A 7,116-nucleotide genomic window follows, 5' to 3' on the forward strand; every position below is an offset into this window, starting at 1 on the left:
TCCTCCGCTGCCGTGTCCAGTCTCTCATTCCGAAATTGTCATAGAGGGGCTTCACCAGTTTCAGATCCTTTAGTTCCTCTGCTTATTCTCTCCAAAACCCCTTCAGCACTTGACATTCCGCCATTCATTTATTCAATCGTATTTATTGAGCACTTACTGTGTGCAGAGCACTGTACTAAGCGCTTGGGAAGTACAAGTTGGCAACATATAGAGACGGTCCTTACCCAACAACAGGGCTTCCAGTCCAATGCTTGATCAGTGCTCCCCCATTCAATTGCACCCTCAGCTTTCTGGGCATCGCCAGCCAAGAAAAGCCTCTTAACTCATCGAACTTCTTAGATTCTTTAAATTCTCTTAAGTTCCTTCCTCTGACTACCCTTCCCATTGTTTCTTCAACAGCACCTTTGCAGAGTGCTTCAAAATTCATTCATATAAAATTCAGACCACAAAAATCCCAACCTTTCGTATCTAACGATGCCATTTCAGTTTGCATCGCTTCAATCCCAGGGCCTCCAAAGGGCAAGGACAAAGCTTTAGAAAATGTCCCGTTAAAAGGGTTCCTGATCCCAGGCATGAAAGCATCAGAACCTATAACTGTTTGATCAGACACTGTCCTCTGATAGCGTCCACATCACCCCAGACTGGTCCTTCTGCTGTTTTGCTTCTGCCAACTTCCAGAATGGAAGAGATGCGTTGGCCCAGGAAGCTGGCAGAGGGGGAGGGAGAGAAGATTCTTTCAAGCTTCCAGCAGCTGCCTCGGGAGCGAAGACAGCTGGCCAGACGCCAAAGGATGCCTTTGCTTTTCGACTCATCTTCCTCAATCCGCCCACATATTCAATCTGTCACCAAATCCTCTTGCTTCTACCCTCACAGCACTGATAAAGTCCACCCTTTCTTCTCCATCCAAACCGCTACCGTGCTGATCTAAACACTTATCCTATCCTGCCTTGACTACTGCGTTAGCCTCCTTGCTGATCTCCCTACCTCATCTCATTTATCTTACTTCTTCTGATTCTAGAGAAGCAGCGTGGCTTAGCAGCCAGAGCCCGGGCTTGGGAGTCAGAGGTCATGGGTTCTAATCCTGCCTCCGCCACTTATCGGCTGTGTGACTTTGGGCACGTCACTTAACTTCTCTGTGCCTTAGTTACCTCATCTGTAGAATGGGGATTAAGACTGTGAGCCCCACATGGGACAACCTGATCACCTTGTAGTCCCCCTGCACTGAGAACAGTGCTTTGCACATAGTAAGTGCTTAACAAATAGGATTATTATTATTATTATCTTTCCACAATCCAGTCCATACTTCACTCTGCTGCCTGGATCATTTTTCTTAAAAAATGTTCAATCCATGTTTCCCCATTCCTCAAGAACCTCCAGTAGTTTCCCATCCACTTCCACATCCAACAAAACTCCTTACCATCTGCTTTAAAACACTCTATCACCTTGCCTTCTGTCTTGCCTCTCTGATTTCATACTGCAAACCAGCCCTCACACTTTGCGTCTCTAATGTCAACTTTTTTATTGTACCTCAATCTCATCTATCTCACCACCAACCCCTTGGGCCACATCCTCCCTATGATCTGGAACTCTCTCCCCCTTCTTGTCTGTCAGACCCCCACCTTCAAAGACTTATTAAAATCACCTCAACTCCAAGAGATCTCTGAGACCTCATTTCCCCTACTCTCTCTCCCTTCTGCATCACCCTGGCACCAGGATTTCTACCCGTTAAGTTGTTGTTGTTGTCTTACGCTGTTGAGTCATTTCCGACCTATAGCGACGCTGTGGACGCATCTCTCCCAGAACGCCCCAACTCCAACTGCAATCGTTCTGGTAGTGTATCCATAGAGTTATCTTGGTAAAAATAAGGAAGTGGTTTACCATTGCCTCCTTCCGCACAGTCGACGCGTGTCTCCACCCTCGACTCTCTTCCATGCCACTGATGCCCAACACAGGTGGGTGTTGACTTGTAGCAGATTGCCTTCCACTCACTAGCCACTGCCCAAGCTAGGAATGGAATGGGTATCCCTCTGCTTGACTCTCCCTCCTACAGTCGTGACTGGTAGAGAACTGGAAACTCTCCAGGTGTGACCCTGAGAGGGGACCTCTTAAGTATTTGGTATTTACCCCACCTTCAGCCCTATAGCACTTGTGTACATATCTGTAATTTACTTTCAAGTCTGTGTCCCCCTTTAGACTGCAAATTCCTTGTGGGGAGGGAAGGTGTCTACCAACTCTATTGCATTGTATTCTCTAAAGTGTTGAGTACAATGCTCTACCACTTTCCTGCTATGTGGCCTTGGGCAAATCACATAATTCATTTGTAAAATGGGGATTAAATCCCTGTTCTCCCTCCCTGCTAGACTGTGAACCCCATGTGGGACTGTATTTAACTTCATTAAGCACTTTGATGCTCACTCTAGCCCCACAATTCTTATGCCAGTATACTCTGACTCTACTATCTCCCCTGTCAGTCTCCACCTGCAGACTGTAAACTCCTTATGGGTAGGGATCGTGTCTATCAACTCTGTTATGCTGTACTTTCCCAAGTACTTGGTACTGTGCTCTGCACACCGTAAATCAAACACAGGGTTTACTCAGTCAGCTTTCTGCCCCCGACTTATCCTGGCTCCTCTCCCACTACAACCCAGACTGAACACTTGGCTCCTCTTAAAACCAGCCTGCTCACTTTGCCTTAATTTCACCTCTCCTGCTGTCAATCCCTTGCTCATACTCACCCTCCTTTCTGGAACTCCCTCTCACTACGTATCTGACAGACTTTTCCCATCTTCAAAGCCCTACTAAAATCATATCTCTTCCAGGAAGCCTTCCCTGACTAACCTCTTATCCCCCTACTCCATCTTCCCACCCTCTGCCTTCCCTATGCAATTAATCCATTCCTAAATGTACACACTCCATCCTCAGACAATATCCTGATAGTATGAATGGGGTGTAAAAACCCTCTAGTGTTGCCCTCCAGGAAGGGCAAGATTGAAGTCCCTCAAAGTGGCCCTCACCCCCTTTTATTTTTTTTAAATGGTATTTGTTAAGTGCTTACTATGTGCTAGGCACTGTACTAAGTGCTGGAGTGGGTACAAGACAATCAAGTTGGACAAGATCCCTGTCCCACATGGGGCTCTCAGCCTGAAACCCCATTTTACAGATGAGGTAACTGAGTCACAGAGAAGGTAAGTGTTTTGCCCGAGGTCATACAGGAGACAAGTGGTAGTGTATAGATTAGAACCCAGGACCTCTGACTCCCAAGGCCGTGCTCTTTCCATTAGGCCGCTTGGTTTTTCACTCCTGCACTCTTTTGACTGCTACCACTGCCCTTGTTTCTCAAACAAGACCTCTGTAATCACTCACTCAATGGTACTTACTGGATGAACAAAGGGAGCAAGTCAGGGAGATGAAGAAGGGAGTAGAAGAAAAGAAAAAGGGGGTGCTTAGTTAGGGAAGGCCTCTTGGAGGAGATGTGCCCTCAATAAGGCTTTGAAGCAGGGGAGAGTCATTTGTCAGATTTGAGGAGGGAGGGCGTTCCAGTCCAGAGGCAGGATGTGGGCCAGGGGTCGGCAGCGAGATGGACGAGATCAAGACACTGTGAGAGGTTAGCATTAGAGGAGCTAAGTCTGTGGAGAATAGAAATAGGAGAATAGTGAGGAGATGTAGGAGGGGGCAAGGTGACCGAGTACTTTCAAGGCAACAGTGAAAATGCGGTCTACCAGGAGAAGTGAGAGTGAGGCCCAGGGAGTAGGTTCGTATTAGAGGAGCAAAGTGTGTGGGCTCGGGGAGGACTCAGGATAAATAGAGGGACAAGAGCCGATTGTCTTGAATTTCATGTTAAGGAGTTTCTGCTTGATGTAGAGATAAATGGGCAACCGTTGAAAATGCTTGAGGTGTGGAGAGATAGAATGATTTTTTAAGAAAAATGATCCAAGCAGCAGAGGGTAGTGTGGACTGGAGAGGGGAGAGGCTGGAGGCAGGGAGGTCAGAGAGGAGGTCGATGCTGTAGTTGAGCAGGGAAAGAAGTGCTGCCTGATTGCTATCTTCATTTGCTTACTCTTCAATGACTCCTCCTCCTCTGCTTTCAAACATACCTATGTATCGCCTAACGTAAAAAAATCCCTCCTTCGACCACCCCCTACACCTTCCTGTTATCTCCCCATATCCCACCTACCATTCCTGTCCACATTCCTTGATTCCCCTTGATTCCACTTCCTCTCCTCCAGTTCTTTCCTTGATCCCCTGAAATCTGTCTTCTGCCCCTCCACTCCATTGAAACTCCTCCTTGCAAAGTCTAAAGTCTCTCCTTCTACAGCCCAGCCTGCACCCTCGGCTCCTCTGCCGCTTACCTCCTCTCTGTGCTTCGTTCTCGCCTGTCCCGCCGTCGACTCCCGGTCCACATCCTTCCTCTGGCCTGGAACGATGTCCCTTCTCTGTCCTGAAGTCACAACAATCAATCACTCAGTGGTACCTCTTGAGCGCTTAACTGTGTGCAGAACACTGTACTAAAAACTTGGGAAAGTACAACGTAACAGAGTTGGGAAATGCGATCCCTTCCCACACGGAGCTTACATTCTATAGACAGATGTTAAAATAGATTACAGATAGGTGAAATAGAGTTTACAAATATTTGCGTAAATGCTGTGGAGGTAGGGTAAATGTCAAGTGTTTAAAGGGTCCACAGCATAGTTGGCACAGAAGGGAGGGCAGATAGGGGAAATGAAGGACTTAGTCTGGGACGGCTTCTCAAAAGAGATGTGAATTCTGTGTAACAAAGAATTTCTCCCAGAGATCAGCGACACAGAGCAATAAGCAGGAGCGATTAAGGCTTCGACCAGTACCCGTAATAATCCCGTTCCCGCTAATTGTCCAATTTCCTCAATGACCTAAGTAGCTACGCAGTATTAACTGAGCACCCAGGAGAACATTATCCCATAAATGGATCGTATCTCCTCTTAGACTCTGTCAGGTCACCAACTGAGCAGTCTGTCCGGAGATATGATCCATTTATGGGATAATGTTCTCCTGGGTGCTCAGGGATTAACGTGCCACTCAAGGAGGAGTATCTTCTGAGACTCTACAGTGGGAGGGCCCAGTACGTATCATTCTTATCAGGGCACCATTAGCCTGACCTAGGGTCACTCTGATCTAGGGAGTCAGGGGCTTGGGAGCAGAACACTGTCCTTATGACATGGTTTCGGAGTGGGAGACCCAGCTTTTCTGCCCTGTCGCTGGCTGAGACCATCCAGGGAGTTTGGGTGTAAGGGGGCCATGCGCGAGATTGGCGGCACACGGCCAGGTTCTATAAGCAGCGTGGCTCAGTGGAAAGAGCGTGGGCTTTGGAGTCAGAGGTCAGGGGTTCAAATCCCAGGCTCCACCACTTGTCAGCTGGGTGACTTTGGGCAAGTCACTTAACTTCTCTGTGCCTCAGTGACCTCATCTGTAAAATGGGGATTAAGACTGTGAGCCCCCTGAGGGACAACCTGATCACCTTGTAACCTCCCCAGTGCTTAGAACAGTGCTTTGCACATAGTAAGTGCTTTATAAATACCACCATCATTATTATTACTATTATAAGCCACATCGGAGCTGGCTGGCCCGGACCCCGTGGTGCTTTGGCTGAACGCCCCGAGCAGGAAGAAGTTGGTTACTCTTGTGGCCCAACAGGCCCGCAGGGGGATACTGCACAGCTGCACTATTGCTCTTTACAGGAATACAGAAGTACAGAACACACACTGAAAAAGTGTCCAAAGATGCAGCTCTATGAGATTCTCACCTTGACCTCCTGCTGGGGTGGGCTCCCCGAACTCTCTACATGGTTCCTGGGTCTCTTCATGCTGGTTGGAGTGTAAGTGACCCAATTAAAGCTATCAGTTTATCACTTGTGTGTGTGCAGAGTGCCATTTCTGCCTCGGTAATGACCTCTGCTGAACACACTGGGTTTGGGGCCAGGAGGATGTCATGGGGCTGCAAAAGGGGAAGTTGAAGACGGACTCCAACTGGAGTTCTGGGGTGTACCCAGGATGTACCAGGCCCTGCTGCCATCCAGAAGAACCCAGAAGGGAGGCTGTAGAGTGATGGCACCAGCTCCTAGGCATGGTGGATGGGTGCCCTGGGTGGAGATGCCGCCAAACTGCCACCCACCCCATTTGGCACAGGCCCAGGGCAGTGTCCTTTTTGGTGCCCATCTTCCTGGTTCTGGCCAGATTTTAGAGTCCAGAGACACAACTGCCACCTGTTGCCCTATTTCCAGGGCTACAATTCTGGGGAGATGCAGTGCCAACCTCCTGGGAATAATCCAGTTACCAGTGCTTAATAAATGTCACCAATCCCGGCAGGAGAGTAAATCCCTTGGTGGGAAATGTGTCAGTGAAAAAGCAGGAGCTGAAACACTCCCAAGGGCTTGTCCAGCTTGCTGTGGTTAGGGAATGTGTCTATTATATTGTTAGATTGTACTCTCCCAAGTGCTTACTACAATGCTCTGCACACAGTAAGATCTCAATAAATACGATTGAATGAATGAATGAAAGGTATCCAGAAGCTGGTGCTTCCTTCCTGGGTCCCAAGCCCCAGGATGGGGTGCTGAACGGATTTCGACTAAAAATTCAGGTTCCAGAGGCAGCAGCATTTCACCCCCGCCACAGAGCGAGGGCCTTTTTATCAGCTTCCAACAGAGCTCTAGTTTTAGAAACGCTTCTGCATTTAAACAGTCCCGGCCCTTTTTAAAATATAATCAACCTGAACGATTCAGAGTAATGAACCATGTTTCCCTTCATTTTGAACTCTAATTGCACCTAAGAAAATAAGACCAATCCATTCTGGCCATTCTCATTTGTATAAAAATCTCTGCAAATGGATGTCTCAGTGACTAATTTAATTTTAATGCAATGTCCCGGCTGGGTACAGACGCAGACACGCAAAACTGAGGTGATTAGTTCCCCCGGATTCCAGTGAGGGCCAGGAGCCCGCTCCCCAGTTTCTTCCCGAGGGCTCTGTTCATCTAGGTATGAAAGTGTGGGACGGGGAGAGGACGTCCCTGCCCCTTTCACAGGTCAGACCTAGGGACAAAGACACAGGGATGTAGATTCGGGGTTAGGGGCCCCAATTCCATCTTGC

The 7,116-nt window shown here is 48.2% G+C and overlaps 1 non-coding gene across 1 annotated transcript; it reads right to left on the reverse strand.

Annotated features, from left to right (window-relative positions):
• Window positions 1–1,962: 1,962 nt before the first annotated feature.
• On the reverse strand, window positions 1,963–2,100 carry LOC119924769. The gene has a single exon (XR_005449465.1). It is a non-coding gene; the product is annotated as a small nucleolar RNA SNORA7 (small nucleolar RNA).
• Between the last annotated feature and the right edge of the window lie 5,016 nt (window positions 2,101–7,116).

This window comes from Tachyglossus aculeatus, chromosome 2 (genome assembly GCF_015852505.1).
Source record: "Tachyglossus aculeatus isolate mTacAcu1 chromosome 2, mTacAcu1.pri, whole genome shotgun sequence".
NCBI classification, from domain to species: Eukaryota; Metazoa; Chordata; class Mammalia; order Monotremata; family Tachyglossidae; genus Tachyglossus; species Tachyglossus aculeatus.